We start from the raw sequence: 27,598 nt of genomic DNA on the forward strand, positions 1-27,598 counted from the left end.
ACTTGAGACATGGTTTCGGTACATTAGAAAGAGCCAGACTCAAGGTGGTCTCAGTTGTAGTAACGGCTCCCCATCTAATTAGCAGCGAGATGTCTGAACAACCCTGAAAGTCTCCAGGTCTTGGTTTCCTCATTTATAAAATTAAGTGTATGAGGAGTTGGCTAGAACCCTGTGATTCTAGCTCTGTAAAGAAATTAATTACCTGAGTTTTTTAAAAAATAAGTCTGATGGAGTTGTTTCTGCTAAATCACCCTGGAAAGTTCAACACATTTTTTTTTCATTCATGGTTGGATATAGCATAACAATGCCAAATGTTACTCTTTTTTTTTTTAAATGGTTATCTGGCTCCAACGAATGATTTTTTTGTTGTTAATCCTCACCCAGGGATATTTTCCCATTGATTTTTAGCAAGACTGGAAGGGAGGGGGAGAGACAGAGAGAAACATCAATATGAGAGCAATACATCAATTGGTTGCCTTCCACACAAGCCCTGATCAGGGCCGGGGATCTAGCCTGCAACCAAGGTACTTGCCCTTGACAAGAATCAAACCCAGGACCCTTCAGTCCGTGGTCCAAAGCTCTATCCACTGAGTCAAACAGACTAGGGCCCAAATGTTACTCTTAATTATAAAGTCCCATGTAATGTAAGTAAGAAAAGGATGTCCAGGGTATAAATCTGCCTGGTTTACTTCTAGTTTGACTCACATATATCTCCCTTCATTAAGCATTTGACGAGAGTTCATTATGTAGCAACCATAGGACATAAAACTAAATCTCACATAGTCCCAACCCCTAACAACCCACAATACCAGGGATTCACAATAAGACTCTCTGATTGCCAACAGTAGGATAATGGAATAGAAAGCCTCACCTCCCTCCCCCTATAGAGACATCAATTCAACAACAATGTAGGGACCAATTCCCTTTGTGAGAAATTCAGAAAGCAGGCAAGAGGCTCTTGAACCCCAGGTGAGTGTAAAATCAGCCACAATGAAGCCAGTCGGAAAATTCATGGTACACAATCACCATAAACTCTCCCGCCAATTCAGCACAACAAAATCCGAGAAAACTCCCAGCTCCGGGCCTCTCGCTAGGGAGGAAAAGAGAAGTCTGAAACATATATGCAATGTTCTTGCTTTTCAGGGAGCTTCCCAGAGGACTAGTTTGTGTCTTGCATGAATCTAAACACTGGTAGGAAAAGGCCCCAGAGAACAAAGGCACATTTTGGACTAGCACGCCCTCATCCTCCATAGTTCTTACCCCTATCCAATATGAAACGAGTTTAGGAAACCGTCCAACTTCCAGCTTTCCCGTGGGGAGGGACAGAGTCGGAACATACACTCAGTGTTCCAGCTTTTTAGAGGAGAGCCCAAAGAACTGGTTTCTGTTCCACCTACTTTGCTGTACTGACTGGACAGGCGCCCTCTAGCTGCCTGAAGGCCGCTTGCTGCTCCTAAAGACCTGTGGTGCAGGGGACACAGGGTGACACAGTTCAGTGCCCTATCCCTGGGGGAAGGTAAGAGTGGAGCATGCACCCAAGGTTCTGGAATCTCAGGAACCTGTCTACCAGACCGGTTTCTGTCTGGTCTACTGAAGCACCGAGTGCTGGCATAGCTAAGAATCATGGGGGCCACTGAGAACAAACAAGAAGCTCAAGGTGGCAGCTCCAAGGAAGCTACAGTACCACAACCTATTAAGACTGAATCATTAGCAAACAGAAAACGGAACAGACCAATAACAAATAAGATGAATCAGTAATCAAAACCATCCCAGCACAGAAAAGCCAGGAACAAATGAATTCACTAATGAATACCATCAAATATTCAAAGCAGAATCAATGCCAATCCTTGTCAAATTTTCCATAAAATTTAGAAAGTAACATTTTTAAACTCATGGTATGAGGCTAGTATTACCCTGGTACCAAAGTCAAACAAAGATACTACAAAAGAAAATTACAGGCTGATATTCCTGATGACCATAGACGTTAGCACTATGGTGTCGGGTGAATTTCCCGCCAAAATATAAGATGGCGCGGGCAATTATTTAGGTTTCCCGCGCAAAATCAGAGTTAGTTTAAAATGCCTATATCTTTTGAAGTATGGGTTCGATTGAAATGAAATTTTCGGTTTCTTGTGTAAAAAATGAAAATTTATTCAATCACAGACATTTTTTTATCTATTCAGTACATAAATAATTCGATATATATAAACTAAATACGAAAAACCCAAAAAATACTTATTACCTAAAAATATACACATATTTTTAAAGTTTAAAATAAAATTTTCATAATAAATCAAAACAAATAGAAATTAATACTTTTTTAGCGTATGATATTTTTCAAAACACGCCCCTTTATGTAGAGGTATATTGCAAAATTTGCACATGTAGCGTGTCTCACTGCGCAATTTATGAACGGAACATACGCGACACCTTCTCAAAATGTTTTTCTTTTTTCCACTTCCGACAATTGCCTGTAACGTATGCTTTCTCATGTCCATCGATAGCCTGCATGGTGGATCAGATGTAGGTGGTTTAGCCCACATTCCAGAAGTAGACGGTACTGGTTGAAGGTCTGGAACAATGTCCATGTCCTCTGGAATATCATCCGTCAACCAGTGGATAGCTGTTTGTTTCAAAAACATTTTAAAACCCATTTTTCTTTGCCTCACTGATTTGTAAACTGCATAAGAATTAAATAATGCGCAATTTATCATATACATTGCCAACCTTTTTGTCCATTTGACCGTCCTCCGCAATATCGAATAATATGAAAGGTATTGGTCGGCCCGGTCAACACCTTTCATATGTTTATTGTAGTCAATGAGTGCATTCGGTTTGACAATTTTCTTTTTTGATGTTCTGTCAATATTCTGACTTTCTTCCATCTCCGCAGAATGAATCGAAGAAATCAGGTATACAGGCTTTTTTGATTGCCACACTTGTAACAATATATCATTTTTCCTTATAAATTTTGTTTCACCTTTTTTCAAAGAAATTGTTTGAAAATCTTTAGGTATACCTCGATTTTTCCGGATTGTTCCACATATTCTGAATTTGTTTTTCATAAGTGCTTCACAATTTGCGACGCTATTATAATAATTGTCCATATATATATGGTACCACGAATCAGTGTATGGAAACACTACTGTTTGTATCGTTTCCAATAATCGCTTTCCTTCGCCGCAATAAATTTCCATGTTACAGATATATCCTGTATCACTTTCGCACAACAAACGAACCAATATTCCATATTTAACGATCTTGCCAGCATTATATACCCTAAAGAATAATCTTCCCCTCCAAAGTACGATCCCTTCATCTAGTGATAATTGCTGATGAGGTTTGTAAATATTTATAAATTTAGGCACAAAATAATCTAGTACTGGTCTCACTTTGCAAAGTCTATCTGATTCATTTACGATATCCGCATTATTATTGAAGTGCCAAGCTTTCCATATCTGTCGGAACCTGTCTCTCGTCATCGTTTTACCAAAATATGGCGTCTCCGTCCATGGCTCCGTGGTCCAATAGTCATCTCTTCTATCTTTGCGCACCTGTCCCATGAGAACAATTAACCCTAAAAACTTCTTCATCTCTTGAGGGGTTATATCTTTCCGCTTTAGGCTTTTTTTTGAAAGTTTGAAATTATTCCTATTTTGATTATAATACCTGTTTGACTCCTCTACAAGAAATTCAAAAAAATCATCTCCGATAAATAATTTCACGGCATCTTCTATATTATTTATAACAGCATCTGTGTTTAATCCTTGATGCCCTAAAAAATCTTCTAAGACCGGTGGATTATCAACATGCGACCATTCTTCTCTCCCGCCTTCTATATCTGACTCTGAGTCAGAGCTGGAGCTCGAAATTCTTCGTCGCCTCAATGTCCTGGGACGCACCATTACTTCATCATCACTAGAATCTTCATCACTTGTACTCGCATTTTCAAGATCGCTATCACAAGAATAATTGGACAACTTGTCTGCACAAAACTCATCATCACTATAGTCTGAATGCTGCGACATTCTAGGTTAAAGCAAATAAAAATAATACTAACTGAAAATAGCGGTACTCCGATAGATATCTGATATAAAAAAATAATTATTATGCGAACACTTTGCGGAACGATTTTATTTTATTTGGTTAAAAAATTCTATATGAATGTCTTTATCACAATATATTTAATTATTTAAACACGTAATAATATTCACAAAACTCAAAACTAAAGACGTCCGGACACAAGAAGTATTTCTCAATAACTATTCTCTTTGCATGGTGAGATATCCAGGGATATCGGTTATAAAATGAGAAAACAATACATTGGTACCCTAACGGTATTGTACTCGACCAGCGCCATAAAGTGTTCTCTACTTACAAGGGATTTTTATGATACCTATTACCCCAATGGGTATGAAACGGTTCGCATACGCAGGTAGGTATCTTTGTGAACGGCAAACAAACAAATATTTGGTAATACGCAGTTACAATCGGCCCGAGTTTACACGTTTCCCGCACTCCACCGCAAATCTATATGAACCGAGTTTAAGACGGCTCCCGCGGAGTACGCGCAATTCACGCGAGCCGACTTAACTCGTTTCCCGCAACCCAAGTGTTCGAGTTTCCCTTGGGTTGCGGGAAACGAGTTAAGTCGGCTCGCGTGAATTGCGCGTACTCCGCGGGAGCCGTCTTAACTCGGTTCATATAGATTTGCGGTGGAGTGCGGGAAACGTGTAAACTCGGGCCGATTGTAACTGCGTATTACCAAATATTTCATTTCAATCGAATCCATACTTCAAAAGATATAGGCATTTTAATGCGCCATCTTATATTTTGGCGGGAAATTCACCCGCAACCCAAGTGTTAAAATCTTCAATAAAATAGTAACAACCTGAATTCAACAGCACAGTAAAAAAATAATATAGCATGAACAACTGAAACTTATTCCTGGCATGCAAGGGTGGTTCAACATATGCAAATCAGTAAATGTGATACTCTCCATTAACAGGACAAAAGACAAAATCACATGATCATCTCAATAGATACAGAAAAAGCCAAAGAAATTCAAAATCCGTTCATGATAAAAATGCTCAACAAACTCATTACAGAGAAATGTACTTCAACATAATACAGGCTATATCTGATAAACCCACAGATAATATCCTAAGAGTAAAAAATTTATAAGTTTTCTGTTAAGGTCAGGAAAAAGTCAAGAATGCCCAAGTTGTTAGAACTAATAAACAAATTAGCAACTTTGCAGGATACAAAATCAACATATAAAAATGAGTTGTGTTTCTATACATCAACAAAAATAAAAATCTAAAGAGGAATTTAATAAAATAGTCCCATTTACTAGTGCATAAAAAAGAACAAACCATCTAGGAAAAAGTTAACCAAAGAGGTAAAATACCTGTACAATGAAAATTATAAAACACTGATAAAAAATATTAAGGGAGACACAAATAAATGAAAAGACATTCCACATTCACAAAAGGATGATGTAATTTGTTAAAATGTTCATATACCCAAAGTTATCTACAGATTCAATATAATCCCTTTCAAAATCCCAATGGAAATTTTGCAGAAATAGAAAAAAAATCCCAAAATTCATATGAAACCACAAAGAGCCTTGAATAGCCAAAACAATCTAGAGAAAGAACAAAGCTGGTGGCATTATACTTCCTGACTTTAATGCATATTCCTAAACTACAATAATAAAAACAGTATGTTATTTGCATAAAGATAGACACATAGATTAAAGAAACAAGCTAGAGAACCCTTGGTTCATAGACTAGAGAAAGAAGAAATATGGTGCAGACACTATAAATAATGATGTAAATATTTATTGACATTTATATCCATAGTATTAAACTAGAAAACAGTATAAAATTTATTTACAAATAAATCTTCAGATGTAATTCTATCTTTATTTTAAAAAATGTTATATATAGGAACATAATTGTGTAAGAAATCTGGAATTATATACACAAAAATATTAATACTAGTGTTTTTCTGCATTCCTTTTTTATTGTAATGAGCTTACATTGCTTTTAAAACTGGGCTCGCATGTGTGTTGGGACACAATAATGCTGTGTAAATTAATAGCCACATCTTATGTGAATCAGATATTGGAAAGCCTACGAAATGGGAGGGAAATCTCCTTGAAATCCTGTCTTGCCTCTAGTTTTCAGCTTTCTCTCTCACTCAGCTTTGCCTCCCTAAATGCCCTCCAGGGAGTCTGAATCTCTGGGGTCTTGAACCGCTAAGCCTTCAGAATATCTGTAACATTTAATGTTTGCATGTCTCATATGCACTCATCATCTATTACCACCTGTTACTTTGAGTTATTAGTCCTCCCTTATATGTCTATGAACTAGTCTGTAAGTTCCTCCAGGACAGGGATTCATACCTTGCAGGAGGCTTACTCAACTGCTTAGGGACTTTCAACATTATTCCTCCACTCACACTACACTGGTTTTAATTCACATGCAATTACTCTCTGTTCTTTATTTTTTTATTTTATTAAATCTTTATTGTTCAGATTACATTTGTTCCTCTTTTTCCCCCCCCCATAACTCCCCTCCTCCCAGTTCCCGCCCCACCCTCCGCCCTCACTCCCCACCCACTGTCCTCATCCATAGGTGCAAGATTTTTGTCCAGTCTCTTCCCGCATCTCCCATTCCCCTTTCCCCCCCAAGAATAGTCAGTCCATTCCCTTTCTATGTCCCTGATTCATTATAATCACCAGTTCATTCTGTACATCAGATTATTTATTCACTTGATTCTTAGATTCACTTGTTGATAGATGCATGTTTGTTGTTCACTATTTGTATCTTTACCTTTTTCTTCTTCCTCTTCTTAAAGGATACCTTTCAGCATTTCGTATAATACTGGTTTAGTGGTGATGAACTCCTTTAGCTTTTCCTTATCTGTGAAGCTCTTTATTTGACCTTCAATTCTGAATGATTGTTTTGCTGGATAAAGTAATCTTGGTTGTAGGTTCTTGGTATTCAGCACTTTGAATATTTCTTGCCATTCCCTTCTGGCCTGCAAAGTTTCTGTTGAGAAATCAGCTGACAGTCATATGGGTATTCCCTTGTAGGTAATTGAGTCTCTTTCTCTTGCTGCTTTTAAGATTCTCTCTTTGTCTTTTGCTCTTGGCATTTTAATTATGATGTGTCTTGGTGTGGTCCTCCTTGGATTCCTTTTGTTTGGGGTTCTCTGCGCTTCTTGGACCTGTAAGTCCATTTCTTTCACCAGGTGGGGGGAGTTTTCTGCCATTATTTCTTCAAATAGGTTTTCAATATCTTGCTGTCTCTCATCTTCTGGCACCCCTATAATTCTGATATTAGTGCGCTTGAAGCTGTCCCAGAGGCTCCTTACACTATCTTCGTATTTTCGGATTCTTTTTTCATTTTGCTTTTCCGGTTGGGTGTTTTTTGATTCTTCGCATTTCAAATCTTTGGCTTGATTCTTGCGCTCCTCTGGTCTGTTATTGGGTATAATATTCTTTATTTCAGTCCGTGTAAGCTTAATTTCTAGTTGTTTCTTTATCATAGCATCGAGGGTCTCATTAGTTTTTGTGAGGCTCTCCTCAAGTTTATTGCAAGCCCTCAAAATTGCGTTTTTTAGCTCTATATCCTCCATTTCTGTCATGTTTTTTTGTCTCCGCATTTTTTATGCTTTCTTGGTGCACCCCCTTGTGGTCTTTGTGCGCAGTCTTGTTCTAGTTAAGCCTTGATTGTTGTAGTTAATACTAGAGGGATTTGACCACCAGGCCGACTGGCTGTGAGAATCAGCTGTGGGAAAACTTCTGTCCTCTGGGGAGGTGCTAATCTAGCCTTTGCCTGAGGTGACCCGGCAAATGGCTCTGCACAGGGCTTGGGCAGGGTGGGATCAACAGGGCAGGCGGAGGGAGCAGTTATGGCTGCTCTCAGTCCCGTTCCCAGAGGCTCTGCTTCTCAGAACCCCGGCAGCCGCTGAAAATCTCGGAGAGAAAGCTGCCCTCAGGTTCCAACTGATGCTGGACAATCGCGCTTCTCCCATTTGAGTCTGAGTCCCTAGAGACTCGCCCGGATCTGGAGCCCAGAGTCTGAGACTCACTCCCGACCGAAAACGACAACCGCACCCTCAGCCACCAGCCCGCTTTGCGCACGCACCTCCGCACCTTTAAATTTTCCACACTGCACCTCCTCTGAGCCTCAGCACGCTGCTGTCTTTCCTTCTAGTTGAAGAGTCTCTCCTCAGCCAGCCTTCCTGTGGTTCTGGGTGATGTCCGTTCCGTCTTTTAGTTGTATTTTTGAAGTGGTTGTTTGTGGCAGCAGTCTCCGGTATTTACCTATGCCGCCATCTTGGTCTTTTTTTTCTGCAGTGGTCCTTCTACTCTCTGTTCTTTAGCAGGTCTCTGCCTTGCACACCTCTGTGGGTATGTGTATGATATCCCTTCATCCTAGAAACTCCCCTTTCCTCCTCTTGTCTTCCTGAAAGATTTTTTTTTAATTAAATTTATTGAGGTAACACTGGTTAATAACATTATATAAGTTTCAGGTGGACAACTTTATAATACAACATCTTTACACTCCATTCTGTGCTCACCACCCAAAGTCTTGTCTCCTTCCATCACTACATCTTTGACCCCCTTGAGCTCCCTTTGTAAACCCACTCCATCATCGCCCCCATCCCCACTGGTAACCACCGTTCTGTTGTCTGTATTTATGAGTTTGTTTGTTCCTTTTGTTTGTTCATCTGTTGCTTTTGTTTTATAGCCCACAGATGAGCAAAATCACATAGCTCTTGTCCTTTTGTGTCTTACTTATTTCACTTAGGATGAATACTTTAAAGATCCACCTATGCTGTCACAGATGGCAATATTTCATCTTTTTATGGCTGAGTATATATGCACCATATTTTCTTTATCTAATCTACAGTCCAAGGATATTTGGGTTATTTCCATGTCTTAGCTACTGTGAATAATGCTGCAATGAACACAGGGTTAAATATATCTTTATGGATAAGTGTTCTCAAAGATTTTTAATGAGCCTTTCAACTCAACTCAAATGTTGCCATCTTCTCTGTAACTCTCCTGGACTTTCCTACCTTACACCCCTCATCTCTGCTCTGACGTACTGTGTTACCTCTGTCATATAGCGTTATAATTACTTCTTTGAGTGCATGTGTCCTCCACTAGACTGTCAGAAATTTGAGAACAAGGTGTTGTGTCTCTTCACATGCCATGCCTCATATATAGCAAGTGCTCAATAAATGTTTTGAATCAAATGGGAGTAGAAAAATATAAAGACTCTGAGAGAGATAAGCTACACATGTTTCAGACCAGTAAGTTTCAGGTGGACAACTTTATAATACAACATCTTTACACTCCATTCTGTGCCCACCACCCAAAGTCTTGTCTCCTTCCATCACTACATCTTTGACTCCCTTGATGTGATTGTCCATATTCCCAGCAATGAATTTAAAGGATGAAATAGTTGGGAGACTCTCAGGAGAAACAGTAAACATTCTGTTTTCCAGTTTCTCTTTTTGGGTGTGTGCTGAGTCTTGGTTTGAACCAACAGAACATTAGGCATTCCCTTGTTAAAATCCCTATCAAAATCCATACCAATGTCAAAATGACACTTAAAAAGTCTGCTGTTTTAAATTAATCACTCCCTCCCATTAGCAGAGATCATTGAAAACTGAAGCTAACAGAGACAACACATAAAGTACGCCCAAAAGATCTGGAATCATAGAAACACATGAACTGGGCTGCCAGTAGGTGGCCTAATAACTATAATTTCAGCAAGATGCATTTATTAGATGTCTGAGAATTGCTAAGTGCTGTCAAAAGTCTTTCAGAAAGCACTGTGCGGTCACGTCCCTGGTGGGAAGAACTATGCCAGCGGCAATACTGCTCATGTCATTAGTGTGCGGTGAGCAGATGCTGCCAACCTCTTTGAGAGGTTCACAGAACAGTCGCTGTGCAACTGGGACAGAGTCCGCGCTCTCATTACTGGAAATGCCAAGCTGGGAAGGAAGTGGGTCAGATGTCCCTCACGCTCCTTGAGATGACATCACTGGCTGTTTCTGACCTTTGTCATTCAATGTCCATTTTAATTTCCTTTCTTCATCATGAGGCTTATGCTAGATGAGTGCAAGTGGCACAATTACAGACCAGAAAGCTTTTCCTACTTCATTGTCATTAATCTGCTGTAAAAACAATAATGACTCTTACTTTGGCCTGCATCTTGGCCCTGGCCTCTAATTGAGTTTTCTGAACAATCATCAGGTCATCAGCCATTTTGGCCACTTTGCGTCTTTGTCTTAAACTTGGATAAAATGCAGCAAGAAGGCCTTGAATTTGCAAAGAAAGTGGATTCTTTAACACTCATCAACTTCAGGACCTGGGTCACTCCTCTTCTGATGTTCAATTCTTTAAAATACTATTTTAAAGATCCCCACCAAATTCCCCTGAGTTTATCTCAGAAGTATTTTACCCAGAGGATTTTCCCAAAAATACTTGCTAGTAAAAGATAATATGATACTTTCTCAGGCAGTCACAGCATCTCAGAACTGTAGGGCTGGAAGGCAACTTTCAGAAATAACCTTAATCAATTCTTCCATTTCAAAGATGAGGGGTGGAGCCTATTGGACAGGCTGAAGGACTTACCCACTACCACCTCCATCTGTTAGTGACAGGGCTCAGTCTAGAACTTGAATCTCTTAACTCTGAACAGGGGCTGTATGTTTTAGTTTTTTTTTTTTTAATATATAATCTTCACCGAGGATATGTTTTTATTGACTTTTTAGAGAAAGTGGAAGGGAGAAGGAGGGAGAGTGGGAGGGAGGGAGAGAGAAAGAGTCATGGTCGGATTCCTCCCATATGCACCCCAATGGGAGATCGAACCTGCAACCTGGGTATGTGCCCCAACATGGAATAGAACCTGCAACCTTTCTGTGCATGGGACAACGTTTCAACCAACTGAGCCACACTGGCCAGGGCTTTAGTGAGCTTTCTGTGTTAAAGAGGAGAAAACTGTTTTGTCGAATTACCAAATCAGTACAATCATAATATTCATCTGTTTTAATTTGCCAGTGCAGACAAAATGAACACATACAACCAAATAAAGAATAAACCCTCTCATTTCCAAAGAAAAACAGTGAGTGTCAGAATAAACCCCTCAGCCTAGTGGCAGGGGTCAGGTTCAGAATACTGGTATGGTACACATGTTTTGATCAAATAAATGACGCATTAAAATCAATCAGAGTTGGTTATCTACATGATGCCAAAAACAATTCAGTAAACCTGGACACATCAGTGAGGAAGCACTTCCAAATTGGTCTATTCAAAAGAACTGAATGCAATATGTAACCAGATATTGTCAGAAAATAGGACAGCACAGGACAAAGGGGAACATAGCATCAGAATCCTGCCCTGGGAAACCAGCTGCAGGTGTGTTCAGACACCTTTTAGACCAGTGGTTCTCAACCTTGGCTGCACATTAGAATCACCTGGGGAACTTTTTAAATTCCTGATTTCTGGGCCTCATCCTCCAGAAATTCTGTTTCTTTGTTACTAATGTTGTGGCCTCACCCCATAACAAAGAAACAGAATTTCTGGAGGATGAGGCCCAGAAATCAGGAATTTAAAAAGATCTACAGGTGATTCTAATGTGCAGCCAAGGTTGAGAACCACTGTTTTAGAGGCAAGCCTTTGCACATGTCCCTTAAGTGTCTTCGTCTGAAATTGTGGCTTGGATTTGGCTCTTGGCATGAATGTTCACATAACTTGAGACAACCCCCGCTAGCCATTGTTACCTGTACCACATCAGGTCACCGGAACCAACCTGAGACAATAGTTGTGCCATCCTCCAGGAGTTTGGAATTAGGAAAAGAAGAGTCAGTCTCATTGGGTGACTGAAATCCTACCAGGTAAAAACAGAAGATACAAAGCAGCAAGAAGAGCTGGTTGGCTTGGGAGTTCACAGATGCACAAAAAACCGAGCTCATCTATACTAATAATAGAGGAATATGCAAATTGTCTGGGACATCGTCACAGTAACAGTAATGACCAAACAGCAGGCTATGTGGGGCGACAAGGCCGGCAGGGGGGTTAGTGAGGGGTGACCAAACAACTGAACAGCAGGCTGCGTGGGGAAACCAGGTCGGCATGGAGGACAGTTGGGGGTGACCAGGCCGGGGGGGGGGGGGGGGCAGTTGGAGGTGACCAGGCCAGCAGGGGGAGCAGTTGGGGCAATCAGGTGAGCAGTTAGGAGCCAGCAGTCCTGGATTGTGAGAGGGATGTCCGACTGCTGGCTTAGGCCCAATCCAGCAGTGGGACATCCCCTGAGGGGTCGTGAATTAAAGAGGGTGCAGGCTGGGCTGAGGGGACCCCCGACACATGCACAAATTTCATGCACCAGGCCTCTAATGAGCCTAATACATGTAGTAAGAGAAATAAACAATATCCTGTGGCAGAGCACAAGGGAGTGAGCATCCTCATAAGAGTAGATGGTCAGGGGGTGGTCATATATGGTCATTTAAAACTGAGACCTAATGAGTGAGGAGGCAGCCATGTGAGGAGCTAGGTGAAAGTATTTTAACTTAAGCACACAGCATATGCACAGGCCATAAGGTGTGAAAGCTTAGCACTTTTAAGGGCCTGCAAAAGGCCAGTGTGATTGAAGCAGACTGACGAGGGGGATGGAGAGTGAGTTTAAAGACAGCTTTCTAGTTAGGGTGACAATTTGTTCCTATTTGCTCAGTGCGATATGAGTTTGAGCCTGTTGCCCATTACAATTATTCACAGCATTCCTTTTCATCTTCAAATGTCCTGGCATAGACATGATTACATGGTTACCTTATTGTTTTTTGCCCAAAAGTAAGAATTTATATTTTCTTCCACGTGCAAGGGGGAGCCATGGAAGATCTTTCAGCTGAAAGGGGCAAGATTAGGTCTGTATTTTTTGAGAGATCATTGTAGTAAAAAGTATGCATTATAAGTCTGGAAGCACAAACTATGAATAACTGGGCTTTGGGTCTAGCTTGCTATTGGCTTCTGCCCTAGTCTGGTGCCCTTCATACCCTCAGGTACAGAAGTTCCTGAATAGGTTTGTAAAGAGACACACTGATGGGGTCAGAAGAGTGTCTGAATACAGCTCTCATCACATTCAGAAGAGGATCCCAACTATTCAGGCCACACCCATGCAAAACAGAAAGGGTTCAAGAGCCTGAATTACCTGCACAGAAGGCTCAATTCTCCTCCTTGTAGGCACATCCTCAGGACAATAACAAGAACATTCCCTCACTTCTCTTCAATGCTGTCGCTTAAAGATAATTCCTCTGAAAAACATGCAAGCACCATCCCCAAGCCAAGTCAGAGATGAAAGAAAAACTTACATGAGAAGATAGGAAAGAACTGCACACACAGCTGCTGAGTTCTGCATAAGATCAAAGATCATTTACAACAGCTGAAACAGGGATGTCTTTAAATCAGAGGCTTGCCTGACAATCATCAGTCCCCTCAAATAAACAGAGCTATGAGGCAAGAGAAATAAAGAGTTAAAAATATACTGTTGGCTTTCAATAATACTAGAAAGTAGTAATTAAGACAGGTAAAGTTGGCTACTTCTTTAAAATGAGAGACTCCTCCACGCCACCCACTTATCTTGGATGGTTATAAAGACTGATGAGAAATTACTTTGGCAAATAAACATGACTGAAAGCTTATCTTTAAAGAAGTAAGAAGGTCAAATCAGGTGTGATGGCCTTCACACAGGAAGAAAAGGTCTAACGTTGTGGCGATTTGTAAGGCATCTCCATAACATGGTGCTTCAATTCCTGGTCTGTTTTTCTAAATCCAATTTGTAAGTGGTGAGTAATTTTACAGACACATCCTCTCCTTAACTCAGACTCATATTTCTCACACCCTGACCCTCAACAGAAAAGATAATCTATTTCTTCCTGAAATATAGCTGCAAGCTTACTGACTTTATCAGGAGCAGTTTTCTTTAAAAGTAGCCTATTCCTAAGGAATGAGGTGAGAGCAAGGGAAACAGAAGTTTCCATCATGAAAAGTGTATGAGCTCCATGAGCAACATGGAGAAACCTAAAAAATATTCTGTGGTTTTGAGATTACGATATATTTTGGGAAAGTGTCTATAAGGAAGAGAAAGAGAGGGGGGAAATACACATGTATGTGAGGCAGAGAAATAATTCCAAAAGAGACACAAAAATCGAAGCAGTGTTTGTCACAATGTGATTGGAAGACCACCTGCATGGGCATCAGGGATGCTCCCACAGATGCAGGTCCTCAGACCCCTTCACAGATCAACCAACAGACTTGCATGCCTATATGCATAACCCATGGACACAGACAATAGGGTGGTGAAGACCTGGGGTGGGGGTGGGGGCGGGCTAGAACAGGGCAATGGCAGAAAAAGGGACATCTGTAATACCTTCAACAATGAAGATTTTTTAAAAAAATGAATGACTGAAAGAATGATGGACTTTCATAGCAAATGCATGAATGATTTTTATACATGCTTTTATTTCTTAACCACTATGTCAGAATTTAATGAAGGCATAGTGACCAAGTCCACCCAATTAGCCTAATTTCTAATTAATTCCAAATCTCTGACAGAGTCTCATGTACACTACATGAATGGAGCATCTAGTCTATTTGTACTATGTTACGGAAATGCCTTGCCTTTATTGGAAAGTGCCTATAATGGAGAAATGTTTTATGTTGAACAAAAATCTCTCTCTTTTTTTTTTTTTTTTTTTTTTTTTTTTTTTTTTTTTTTACCACTGAAGCTCCTTTCCTCTACAGTGGCTTTGAAGAACAGAAAAAAGGCTGTGCTCTCAATACACTTCAAGAGATGCAAAATCAGATGATGACAGAGGAGTGTACAGGTGATGGAAATGAGTGAAGCTGGAAGGTTGAAAGACAACAGAGTGGTGAAAATTGTGGGTCTCATAACATGCATGCTGGGTCAAAAGAAATAAGAATTCTGTGCTGCTATAGCTTCAAGTGAAAAAAATCTGAATTTTCATGTGAAATGATGTCTAACATAATATGTAGATAAGAATTATTCTGCTTCAAGCTATGACAGAGTAGCACATCTCACTAACAGCAGCTAAAAATCCAAATCTCTCTCTCTCTCTCTCTCTCTCTCTCTCTCTATATATATATATATATATATATATATATATATGCAAGATAAAAATGCCAATGCAGCCAGGAATTGTGAGATCAATATCTCAGAAAAAGGAAGTCATTGAGGTGAGGTGTACAAGGTGTACACTGTGAATACCACTTTTCTGCTGGGAACATTTGCTGTGTTTTGCAGAAGATGAGAGGCTGAGAAGCCAAAAAAGCAGGAGGTGGCAAATGCAAAGAGGTAGAAAAGTCATCAGAGTGTTTTGGCAGTTTCCCAGGACTGGGGAGACAAAATTTGACGTTTGAGTTTGCCAGGGCTGTTCTTACAAGAGGAAACAAGATTCCTGAGAGAAGGGAGGGTGGAGACAGTAGCCTACAAGGCAGTATGTTTTCCTTTGACGCACATGCTCATTCTTAAGCTGTGCCTTACTTTATGCCTAACACAATTCCCCTAACAGTGGTCCGAAAACTGCGGCTCTTTGGCCCCTTGAGTGTGGCTCTTCCACAAAATACCATGTGCGGGTGCGCATGTACAGTGTGATTGAAACTTCACGGCCCATGCGCAGAAGTCGGTATTTTGTGGAAGAGTCACACTAAAGGGGCCAAATTGCCGCATGTGGCTCGTGAGCCGCAGTTTGCCAACCACTGCCCTATTAGGTCTGTAGAACAGAGAATGCTCTAATTCTCCTACTTGATTTCAGGAGATAGAAATCAAGTGATTACAGATGGGAACCATGCAGCACATGAAAATGAATGCTGTTACTTGGGTGTAGAATGATAGGAGGTAGTCGAGTCTACAGTGAGCTGGAAAGTGATGCAGCACCTAAGAAGAGAGCAGTCACTGAGTACCAAACAATTTTTGCCTTTTAGGAATAAGAACCAGGACAGAATTTTCAGTGGTTTGGAGCAACAAAACTGGAGTTCAAGATCCCAAGTAGAAGGAGTCATCATAAGAACTGCAGGCTCTCAGGTGGAACCCCTGAAGATCTACATTCCTGGAATCCTGACCTTTACGCTGATCTTTAAAGAAAATTTCTCATTTATTCTGTTTAGTGTATATACCCTGCTCTAGCTAACAGCAACGGAGAAGGCAAATAAATGTCTTGGGAAGTATAGTAGCATCTACAAATATTTAATAAAAATATTGCCAACTGTAACAAGGAAATGGCTAAGACAAGAAAACAAAAGGCAATGAAAACAGGCCTACACAACCCAGATGTTTGTGATACCAGGCATGGACTTTACAATAACTATGATTAATTTGTGGAAGAAAATAGGGCAGTGGTTCTCAACCTTCTGGCCCTTAAATACAGTTCCTCATGTTGTGACCCAACCATAAAATTATTTTCGTTGCTACTTCATAACTGTAATGTTGCTACTGTTATGAATCGTAATGTAAATATCTGATATTCAGGATGGTCTTAGGCAACCCCTGTGAAAGGGTCATTCGACCGCCAAAGGGGTCGTGACCCACAGGTTGAGAACTGCTGAAATAGGGGCAAGATGGAGAATTTCACCAGATAAGTCTACTCTAAAACAAATGGACATTCCAAAACTAAAAAACATGATAACTGACATTATTAGTGAAGCAGAAAGTAGGTTAAAGAAAAAATTAGATATAAGCACAGAGGAAGAATATATATATATTGGTGTATATATATATATATATATATATATGGTATATACATATATGGTAAAGGCTTAACATGTGTATAACTGGAGTCTCAAACGGAAAAGAGAATGAGATACAAGAAACACCTGAAATCAAGTGTTTCTGAGGATTTTCTAAAACTAACTTTAAAAAAATCAACCCACAGCCTCAAGAAGCTTACCAAATCCTAAGCAGGGTAAATACAATTAAACCATATCCAGGCACATTATAGTCCAACTGTAGAAAACAAAACAAAAGGAAGTTTTAAGTGGAGAGTGAACAAAAGGCATTGGCCTCAAAGCATCACCAATAAAATTAACAACTTGTTTTTCTTTAACAGATATGATGGAAACAATAAGATAGTGAAATGATATTTTTAACCTGCTAATGAATAGCACCAACAACAAAAGTAAATTAATAAATTAAAATTTATTAACCAGTAAAATATTATTTAAAATGATAAAGAGATTTCCAGAAAAACAGTACCTGAGACACTATCATTAGCAGACCCAGAGGCGCACACAATAGCATTGGGAGTGATCTTACTCTTTTCAATGGTTCTACTTTCCTTTCTGCTGACTTCTTTTTCAGTAGGTTCATTACTAGTGATGGCCCAGATTCAAGCTCATCTTTTTATAATTCTGAGTTGAATAAATAAAAAGAGGTCTCTTTGAACAGAAGACTCACTAGAGAGAACCCTGATACCCGAGGACCAAAAGTGGAGGCAGCATAGAGACTGGTAGGAGGGATGGAGGTGCAAAAGGGCTGGCGTGCACCCACAGACAGCAACTGAAGTTCCAGAGAGGTATCTCAGCTGTGGGGGATTCCCACTGAGAACTCTGTGGTCTGTTCTCCAAGCTGGGTCCCCCAGCAGAGAGCCCCAGAACTGAGAAGGGTACCCACATAACACATGGCTGTGAAAAGCAGAGGGGTTCCTGTCTGTCAGGGAGAGAAGGCTGGAAATTCAGGCACCCCCCTAAAGGCCAATGCACAAAATTCCCTGTGGAGCCACCTACCTTATGCTCCAGTAGAGGGAGGGCAGAGTGGACTGGAGCTGGGTGAGCAGAAACCAGGATCAAGGGTTCTGGGGTTAGAGCTCAGAAGGCAGACATCCCGGTTTCCTGTGCTGAGACATTCCCTCACCCTGCAGAGGACATCTTTCTCACACAGGCATTAGCTATACAGGCCGCTTCACCTGGGGGGAAGACAGCTGACCCACCCTATTGGAAAACACCTTGCCCCACAGTGCTGAGTTCCTGAGGCCACTTAAGAGACTAAAAATAACAATTAGCCTCCAGGCAGAAACAACTGCCCTACCTCCCCCCCCCCCCCCACCCCCCACCCCTTGGAAAAAACCACAGGTTGGCCACACCTGAGGAAAATTGCATCAGGGCAATTCAAGTGGGAATCCTATCAGCCTAAAGTAAATCAGCAGCTCTAGAAAGTTTTGATGGATTCATTACGCTTTGTATATCAAATCATGTTGCAGATACAAATTCAAGGAAGCAGCCTAGTTTACTCTTATTTAGTTATGTATGTCTGCATATGACCATCTGTTGGTGATAAAAATCAGTGACTTTTTTTAAAAAGTATATTTTTATTGAATTTAGAGAGAAAGGAAGGTAGAGGGATAGAGAGATATAAACATCAATGAGAGAGAAAGACATCAATCGTTTGCCTCTGCACACCCCCTACTGGGGATTGAGACCACAGCCTGAACATATGCCCTGACTGGGAATCAAACCATGGGCTTCTTGGTTCATGGGTCAACGCTCAACCACTGAACCACACCGGCCGGACTAATCTGTGACTTTTGAAAACGCACATTCAGCCATCCCCTTCCTCCCTCTTTCCTGTGCTCCCTTCCTTCCTCCTTTTCTCTCTCTCTCTTAACTCCCTTTCTTTCCTCTCTTTTTCACATATCTGTTCCAGCTTCATATCCTGCATTCATTTATCTAAGGTGGCTCCCTCTGAACCTAAGATTTTCTTCTAGAAACATAAGAAAAGTTTGACTTTTTTTCCATAATGATCATTTGGTATTTCATTCTGTATGTACAATCTTATTGAATTTTTAAATGCCTATAACAACTTCTCTTACTTTTCCATTATTTTAGAATTCTACTAAATGTTGTTCAGTCTCTCTCCCTGATCACGTTCTTTCTTTACTCATCAAGATTATCCTAGCAACCTCCTATATTCACTTTCAGTGTCCATAATGAACTTTTATTCTTTAGAAAAGACTTTATAATTCGCTGGGCAATAAGTTTATATGTACAACTTTCATTTCATTTATCAGATAGCAATGCAATTATATATTTCCCTTCCCTAGTATTTTTTTATTACTCCAGCGGTAAGGGCTGCATCATGTCATTATATTTCCATTCCCTGCTATACTTCCCAGCACACATTACATGTTTACTGAAATACATGGAAAGGAGAACAAATAAAGGATTCTGTGAAGCAAATGTTCTTATTTTTCTAAATTATTTTGAGATTTCTTTCCCTTCAACTCTCTCCCCTCCCTTTGGAATTGCTATTTGAATTTTCTGGGATATAAAGTGATGAAATAGTGTAATATCATAGTGAAGTCTTTTTTCTTCCCTATCAGATCTTTAGACCATTTAAAAAGTAATTACATGGACTCACAGTGTTATTAGTTATGTTCATTGAATTGACATTTCCATTATGAATCCATTTTTAATTACACTGGACACATTTCATCAATATTTCTTCTGAGAGCAGCAGAATGTGTAAAGGCACATGCACCAGATTAAATGGAAAATTCTATACCTGTAAGTTGTGCCAGCCATCACTGGAGGTTTGATAAGGCCTTTGAAGAACCTCACATACTTAAATGTGACCTACACTAGCAGATAGAATAGAGAATTCATTTACGATCTTATTTGTAACACGCCCCCCCCCCCCAAAAAAAAAAAAAAATCTAGGAAATATAGAGACAGTTGACTGTGTTTCTCAATTTTTCTTCTTCATTTATTGGTTAAGGGGGAGGGTTGCAGATAAAAGGAAAAGCCCTAAATTGAAAAGTCAAAGGCCTGCTGTCACTATTTGAAAGGGCTGAGGAAAGGAAGGGCACAGGTGTTGGCAGTGTAGGTTGCATGCATCAGTCAAGACCCTTTTGTCACAAGTGTCAGAATCCCAACTCAAGTGCTCAAGTAGCTTCAGAAGAACAAAGGAGATCTGTTGGCTCATGGAAATGAAGGGCATCTTGCTGAATCTAGGAGCTTAAATAAAATATTTCTTGACTTTTACTGGTACTCTAGTCTAAGAGTTACAAACGATCTTCCGTAAAGCACCGTGTAATCAATATTTTAGGCCTTCAGAGCTTCGTTAGGTCTCTCTTGCATATTATTGGAATTTTTGTTTGTTTTTACAACCCTTCAAACTGTTAAAAGAAATCCTTGGCTCAAAAACAGGCCCTGGAATAGATTTGGTTCACACATGGTAGTTCGCCAATTTCTAATAATCCATAGTCCATATTCAAAATTTGTTAACTCGTGCAAAAGCATCCCTTATAACCATTTTTGTTCCATGTGTGGAACCCAATTCAGTATAATGCATTGTATTTAGTTGTCATGTCTCTTAAATAATACTTCAGTTTTCTTTCTTTTTAACCTTCATATTTAGAAAAAATATGCCAATTATTGTGTAGAATATCTTTCAATTTGGATTTAACTAAAGTTTCTTCATAATTAAATTAAGGTTATGCATTTTTATAGGAATAAACAATGAAGATATGTTGTGTTTTTCTCAGTGCATAAGGACAGGAGACACATGTGTATTTGTCTCAATATAGGTAGTATCAGATGTTAGCTAGATTACTAGAGTAAGGTGGTATCTGTCAGATTTCTTCACTGTACAGTTATTATTTTATCCTTTTGTAATAAAAAAGTAATTCATAGGAGATACTTTGAAACTACATAAATATTCAGTTCCTTATCAAACTTACCCCTACAAATTTTACTTTCCATTGTGATTTTTCAACTTCTATATGCCTTAGTTGTAATTCCATTATAAAAAGCTTCCTCTCCCTTTCTCTCTTTCTCTCTCTCTCTCTCCCTGTCTTTCTCTCTTTTTCTTTTCCTTCCTTCCTTCCTTTCTTCCTTCCTTCCTTGCTTAATTTCACCATAAAATCATATAGTTCTCTCTTTAATTAATTGGTTTTAATTCCTTACTAGCATTATTTTTTTTAAAAAAAATATGGAATGCTTCACGAATTTGCGTGTCATCCTTGCACAGGGGCCATGCTAATCTTCTATCGTTCCAATTTTAGTATATGTGCTGCTGAAGCGAGCACAGCATTATTTATTTTAACATTCAAAATACTGACTACTTGATCACTGGGATCCTGTGTCCTTTTGACACATCTCTTCCTTATTTTTTGATAAAGTAAGATATTTCTATTTCATTTTGGCCCAGTCCTGAAAACAGCCATTTCTCCAAGAAACCTCCTTGGTTCTTTCTGTGCATAATGACATATCCTATCTAATACAAGACAAAAAGGATAATTGACCGTACCTTCGCTATGCTTCCCATTGGCTAATCAGGGTGATATGCAAATTAAGCACCAACCAAGATGGCAGCCAGCAGCCACGCAGCTGAAGCGAGCAGGAGGCTTGCTTGCTCCAGTGATGGAGGAAGCCAAGGTTCCCCGCCTGCCACGGCCTGGCTCTGAGCCCGAAAGCAACAAAGTTTCAATTATAGAAGCTAAACAAACCCCAGATACCTGCTTTCAGCCGGCGGTGGCTACGGAGCTGGAGTTGGCTCTCAGCTCCAGTGACAGCAACGAAGTTTCAATTATAGAAGGTAAGTATATCCCAAAATAAAAAAAGGAGAGGCTGGGAGCTTCAGTCACCGGCCAGCCTGAAAATGGCCCTCAGCCCCTCACCCAGACTGGCTAGGCACCCCAGTGGGAACCCCCACCCTAAAGGGGGTGTGGCCAGCCTGAAAACAGCCATCAGCCCCTCACCCAGGCTGGCCAGGCACCCCCAGCAGGACCCCCACCCTGATCCGGGACACCCTTCAGGGAAAACCAGCCGGCCCCCACCCGTGCACCAGGCCTCTATCCTATATACTAAAAGGGTAATATGCAAACTGACCCTAACAGCAGAAAGACTGGGAATGACTGGTCACTATGACACACACTGACAACCAGGGGGCAGACGTTCAATGCAGGAGCTGCCCTCTGGTGGTCATTGTGCTCCCACATGGGGGAGCTCTGCTCAGCCACAAGCCAGGCTGATGGCTGCCAGTACAGCGGTGGTGGTGGGAGCCTCCTCTGCCTCCTCAGCAGCGCTAAGGATGTCTGACTGCAGCTTAGGTCTGCTCCCCGCTGGCAAGTGGACATCCCCCGAGGGTTGCCGGGCTGCCAGAGGGATGTCTGATTGCCATCTTAGGCCCAATCCCTCGGGGAGCAGGCCTAAGCCAGCAGGTGATCATCCCCCAAGGGGTCCCAGACTGCGAGAGGGCACAGGCCAGGCTGAGGGACCCCCCCCCCCCCCCGCGAGTGCACAAATTTTTGTGCACCAGGCCTCTAGTAATATATATAACAAGGTCACCCTTTGAGATGTCAATGAAGGTCGTGTGTAAACAGTAACAAGTCATCTTTAATTCTCCCAGCCATGGTGATATTACAATGGAAGCCTGATGTGGAGTCTGAATTCCCACCCCAACCCAGCAATATTGAGACATAACCCTACTCAGGATGTCAAGGAGGCTGAGTGAGGACCCTGTCACTCCAACCCTACTGACAGTAGTTAGGTGGTCCTCTGCTTTCCCCACTGTGCAGTGTCAGAGGAGACTGCTAAATCAGAAGATTTAAATTAGATTAAGAGTCTCATAATATAGTACTCCATATGTCTGGATTCAATTACAATCACTCGTATTACAAAGAAGCAGAAAAATCTAAAGACAATAAAACAAATGCCAACACTGAGATGACAAAGATTTAGAATTAAGTGACAGCTTTTAGAACAGCCAACAAAAGAATGCCTGAATGAGCAATTTTAAACATGCTTGAAAGCAAGAAAAAATAGAAAATTTCATAAAAGATACAGAAAATATAATAATGAAATAAAAATTTTAGAACATAAACAAAACACACAAAACATATAGATGAGCTCAACAGCAGAATGGAAGGGACAGAGGGTACCATCAGTGAATTTCAAGACAGAACAACAGAAATTATCCAATAAAAACAATAGAGAGGTAAAAGACTAAAAATCTATGAAAAGAGCTGCAGATGCCTGTAGTACTATAACAAAAGATTTAACATTTGTGTTGTTTGAGTCCCAGAAAAGGAAAAAAAAAAGAGGGTGGGCTGGAAAAATAATCAAAGAAATAATGGCTAAAAATTTCCCAAACTTGATAGATGACATGCAAACAAAATATCTTACTCATATTCAAAGGCGGTAAAGAAAATTTGAGTAGATTTGTGACCATCTAATGGAGAGACCCATGGTAGGTCAATAGGTCCACTGGCTGCCTTTAGATCAAATGACAAAAATCTGTGGCAAGGAGACAGGGGTCTCATGGTTCAAAGAGAGCACCATGTTTAACACTCAACCATCATAATTAAAAATCAGAGTTTTCTGTTCATCTTTGTCCTAAATCTGAACAAAGTTTTGCAGGTTACTTATAACACTCCTTCCGAGTGATAGCCCTGGATGACATTGACTCCTGGAGGACTGTCCTTGCAGTTATAATTAACGGATTGATGCCCAAAGCGATAGGCCTCACATTAATTGCAAGACTGATGAACAAAGAGATAAGGACAAGGGTGCACACAGCTATTCTTTGGGAAAATGATGAGAATAAAAGGAATGTAGTTAAAAAATGGAGGGCAGAAATTGTATAATAAGTAAAACGTATAATGCTTGTTAAGTATAAGGGTCATCTCTTAGTTTCAATATTTTTCACTCTTCTGTGTGTATTCTTATACCATTTCCCAAGTAAGTGGTTATCTGTGCAGAAAGAATAACTGAGATATTAGTAATGGCATTCAGCCCAGTGCTCCTTTGGGAGCAGGAAGATGGCAGGGAGGCACTGCATTAAAAATGTGGGAGAGGATGGGGAGAAGGGATGAGGGAAAGGCTGTTCCCTGGAGCAGTCTTTCTTCTCTCTTTGTACAAGCTGTTCTCACCTAGGACACTGAGGCAATCCATAGGATACTCCCAAGGGTGCCATTAGTCTCAGGGACTCTATAGACACTATTATTACAGAGGAAAATTACTCTCCTTGAGGGAATTATTTTTCTCTCTTCATTGAGCATGACTAACAGAAAAGTTACAGAAAGAATATTATCAGCCAAGCTGAAGCTGCTCAATTCTCCTTGGCCCTTAGACATTTGCCTTTTTGGCATTACGTAATATGCTAATAGATGGAAAGTGCAAGTGTGTTGCTCTTTGAAGTGTATGTCTTTCATGTATGTCTTTCAGATTTTCCTATCATAAAAACATAATATGGCATTCTATACAAAGAGGTTGCTAAAAATGATTACTAAAACAAAATCTGAACACTTATTATGTATCATATATATGCTAAGAGCTTCATATTTGTTATCTAAATTATTATTATACTAAAGGCCTGGTGCATGAAATTCGTGCATTTAGAGGGATCCCTCAGCCCGGCCTGCACCCTCTCACAGTCCAGGAGTCCTTGGGGAATGTCCGACTGACAGCTTAGGCCCGCTCCCCACAGAGAGCGGGCTTAAGTCGGCTGTCAGACATCCTTAGCGCTGCTGTGGAGGTGGGAGATGCTCCTGCCACCGCCGCTGCACTCGCCAGCCATGAGCCTGGCTTTTGGCAGTGCTCTCCCTGTAGGAGTTCACTGACCACCAGGGGGCAGCTCCTGCATTGAGCATCTACCCCCTGGTGGTCAGTGCGCATCATAGCAAGCAGTCATTCCACGTTCGGTCGATTTGCAGATTAGCCTTTTATTATATCGGATAATTCATAAAGTAGTTACTATTATTCTTCCCACTTTGTATATGAATATACTAGGTCATACAGGTTATCAGTTGTGGAGCCATGATTTAAATTTGATTCCATTGTTCAAGTTCTTAAACACAATGAAGGAATGTAGAGTAGTGATCAAGAAAAGGTTTTGAAGTCACTAGTTGAGGTCAGGGCAATATAGCTTAGAATACAAATAAGGAATCTGTGTTTTATTCGCTAAACGTTTGGGAATTAATGAAGGTTTTGAACAAAGATATGATATCATTAGAACGATGTTCTAGAATTAATGTGAGCACAGTGGTACACAATAGATTGAAGGAAGAAAAATAGATATTTTAAAAAATATTAAATCTAGTATCTATTGAGCACCTATAATGTACCAGGCACAGGTTATCTTTTTAAAAATATATATATTTTATTGAATTTTTTACAGAGAGGAAGGGAGAGGGATAGAGAGTTAGAAACATCGATGAGAGAGAAACATCGACCAGCCACCTCCTGCACACCTCCTACTGGGGATGTGCCCACAACCAAGGTACGTGCCCTTGACCGGAATCGAACCTGGGACCTTTCAGCCTGCAGGCCAACACTCTATCCACTGAGCCAAACCTCAGGTTATCTTATTAATGAAAGATATAAGGGCTGAAATAGAGCAAAATGAGTAAGATTCAATCTAAGCATACAAGTATACAAAATATATAGTAAGCAAAATTAGTAGAATTAGCAATAGGAATCAAAATGTAACACCTAGAAACTTCTCAAATAGACTTACAGTAGCTCATTTCTCTTGCCTATAACATTTTTTAAAAAGAGTGATTAATACAAGATTTAAGAAAGACAGAACACTGAGTTATGAAATAATCAGCCCTATTTTCTGATAATGGTCATCATGTGCTGCAACAAGCATGGTGGGTCAGCCTTAGCCAGATAGATTTTACAGCCTCAATCTGCTTCGCTCACAACATAAGATCATAGCATATATTTTACCAATCAGTAAACCGCATTTATCAAGAGCTCATAACATATATAGACCTATACCTGCTGTTGTATATCTATTCTAATATAATATCCAGAAAACAGCAAGTACCACATCTCTATTGTGCTAAAAATTTATATATATTTAATAATTTATATAGCACCAGGATAATCTATAATAATAAAAGCATAATATGCTAATTAGACCAGACAACCGGACGACCTTCCAGACGAAGCCGGGACTGCGAGGGCTGAGCCCCTTGCACGAATTTCGTGGGTCGGGTCTCTAATATCTATATAAAATTTCAGAGCTTACCTCAAATTATCTTAAAGAGATTCTTTTCCTTTTTTTCTGATTTGCACATGAATTTCAAGCACTGGAGCTTTGAATAAAAATGTTCGAAATTCCAAAACTTCATGAATAACTTTGATGTAAAAGACTTTTAAAGCCCACTGAGCTGAACATATTAAAATATTTCTTTCACTATTTCCTTTTTAGGGTTGATTCTAATTACAAGAGATACTGGAACAATGTCAGTCTCTAGAAATTAAATTAAATTCTCCATAAATTATTTTCCTTACTCATCAGAGAGATGCCCAGCACAGCTCTTTGCAGTGCTGTGCACCTCCTCCCTCCCACAACTTTTCTCAAGGATTGAAAGTGTGGAAAAAAGATGCATTTCAATGGAGGAGAGGGGTGGGGGCGGGGAGAATCAAATGTGAACTAAGGCCGAGAAGAGAGGAGTTAGATGGGGAATGAGAGATTGATTATGGTAGGAAGTAAGTTATCTGGCTTGATTAGAGAGGAGTGATGGGAAAATGTCACAAAGAAGTAATTTTTTTATTAGCTATGAATTTTTATTTATTAACTATACTCTAGAGGTGAACATTAGAGCTTATGCATACATTCCTTTCAGGTTCTTCTTGGCCTGCCTCTGGTTTGGAAGATATCAAGAAACTGGTTCTACAATGCAATGTCCTGTCTGAGGTTATATAAACCAGTTAATTTTACATGGACCAAAGATCAGATAGAAAATTCACAACATGTGTGGAGTATAAAAATACTTAATACATCAGTTTGACACTTAACAGCATTTAAATATCCTGTGTTTCAGGTATCACCCACGATGAGGAAAAGTGATAGCTGTGCCAGCTACCAGATATACAAACTTGAATAAGACAAGTCTTTTCTTTCAAGGGGCTTATGGGTTTATGCAAGGATAGTGATGGTGGTGGGATGGACACATAAATAAACTTCTTCCATATAGTATTAGAGAGCAGTACATGCTAGGGAAGCACACAGAAGGGATATTCAACCATGTTCAGGAGATCAGGATTGTTTCCCAGAAAAGATCGTGTTCAATCTGAGTTTTAAGGGACCAAAGTATTCTAAGAGTCGGGACTGGCATGCAAGGCAGAGGGAGCTTCAGGATTTTGAAGACTATTGATATCCTGGAATAAGAAAAACCCAAGATACTCAAAGGCTTTCTAAACTCTAAATATGACTCTCATTTTGATGATTTTTAGAATCCCATCCCCAACCTTCGACAGAAATCAGGCATGCTTCTGAGAATAATTAACTGTCAGACCAAAGAGCTTTTCTAACTATTCACTTTAAAGGAAACACACCATCAGCACAATAAGTCTCTATTAACCCCTATTCCATTTAATTTTCTTTAAGTATGTATCACTTTCTGTAACTCATTTGCTGATTTATTGTCTGACTATGCCCACTAAAATGAAAGTCCAAAAGAGCAAGGACCTAGTAGTATATCTTGTTCATCTCTATATCCCCAGTGTCTAGAATAGAAGAGGCTCAATAGATTCTTGTCAAATGAATGAATG

The 27,598-nt window shown here is 40.0% G+C and overlaps 1 non-coding gene across 1 annotated transcript; it reads right to left on the minus strand.

The window, feature by feature from the left end:
* Positions 1 to 21,017: 21,017 nt before the first annotated feature.
* LOC139011810 (U6 spliceosomal RNA) lies at positions 21,018 to 21,120 on the minus strand. The gene has a single exon (XR_011471643.1). It is a non-coding gene; the product is annotated as a U6 spliceosomal RNA (small nuclear RNA).
* Positions 21,121 to 27,598: the final 6,478 nt, after the last annotated feature.

This window comes from Myotis yumanensis, unplaced genomic scaffold, assembly GCF_028538775.1.
Source record: "Myotis yumanensis isolate MYYU_CA2020_CCGP unplaced genomic scaffold, mMyoYum1.0.hap1 SCAF_5, whole genome shotgun sequence".
NCBI lineage: Eukaryota > Metazoa > Chordata > Mammalia > Chiroptera > Vespertilionidae > Myotis > Myotis yumanensis.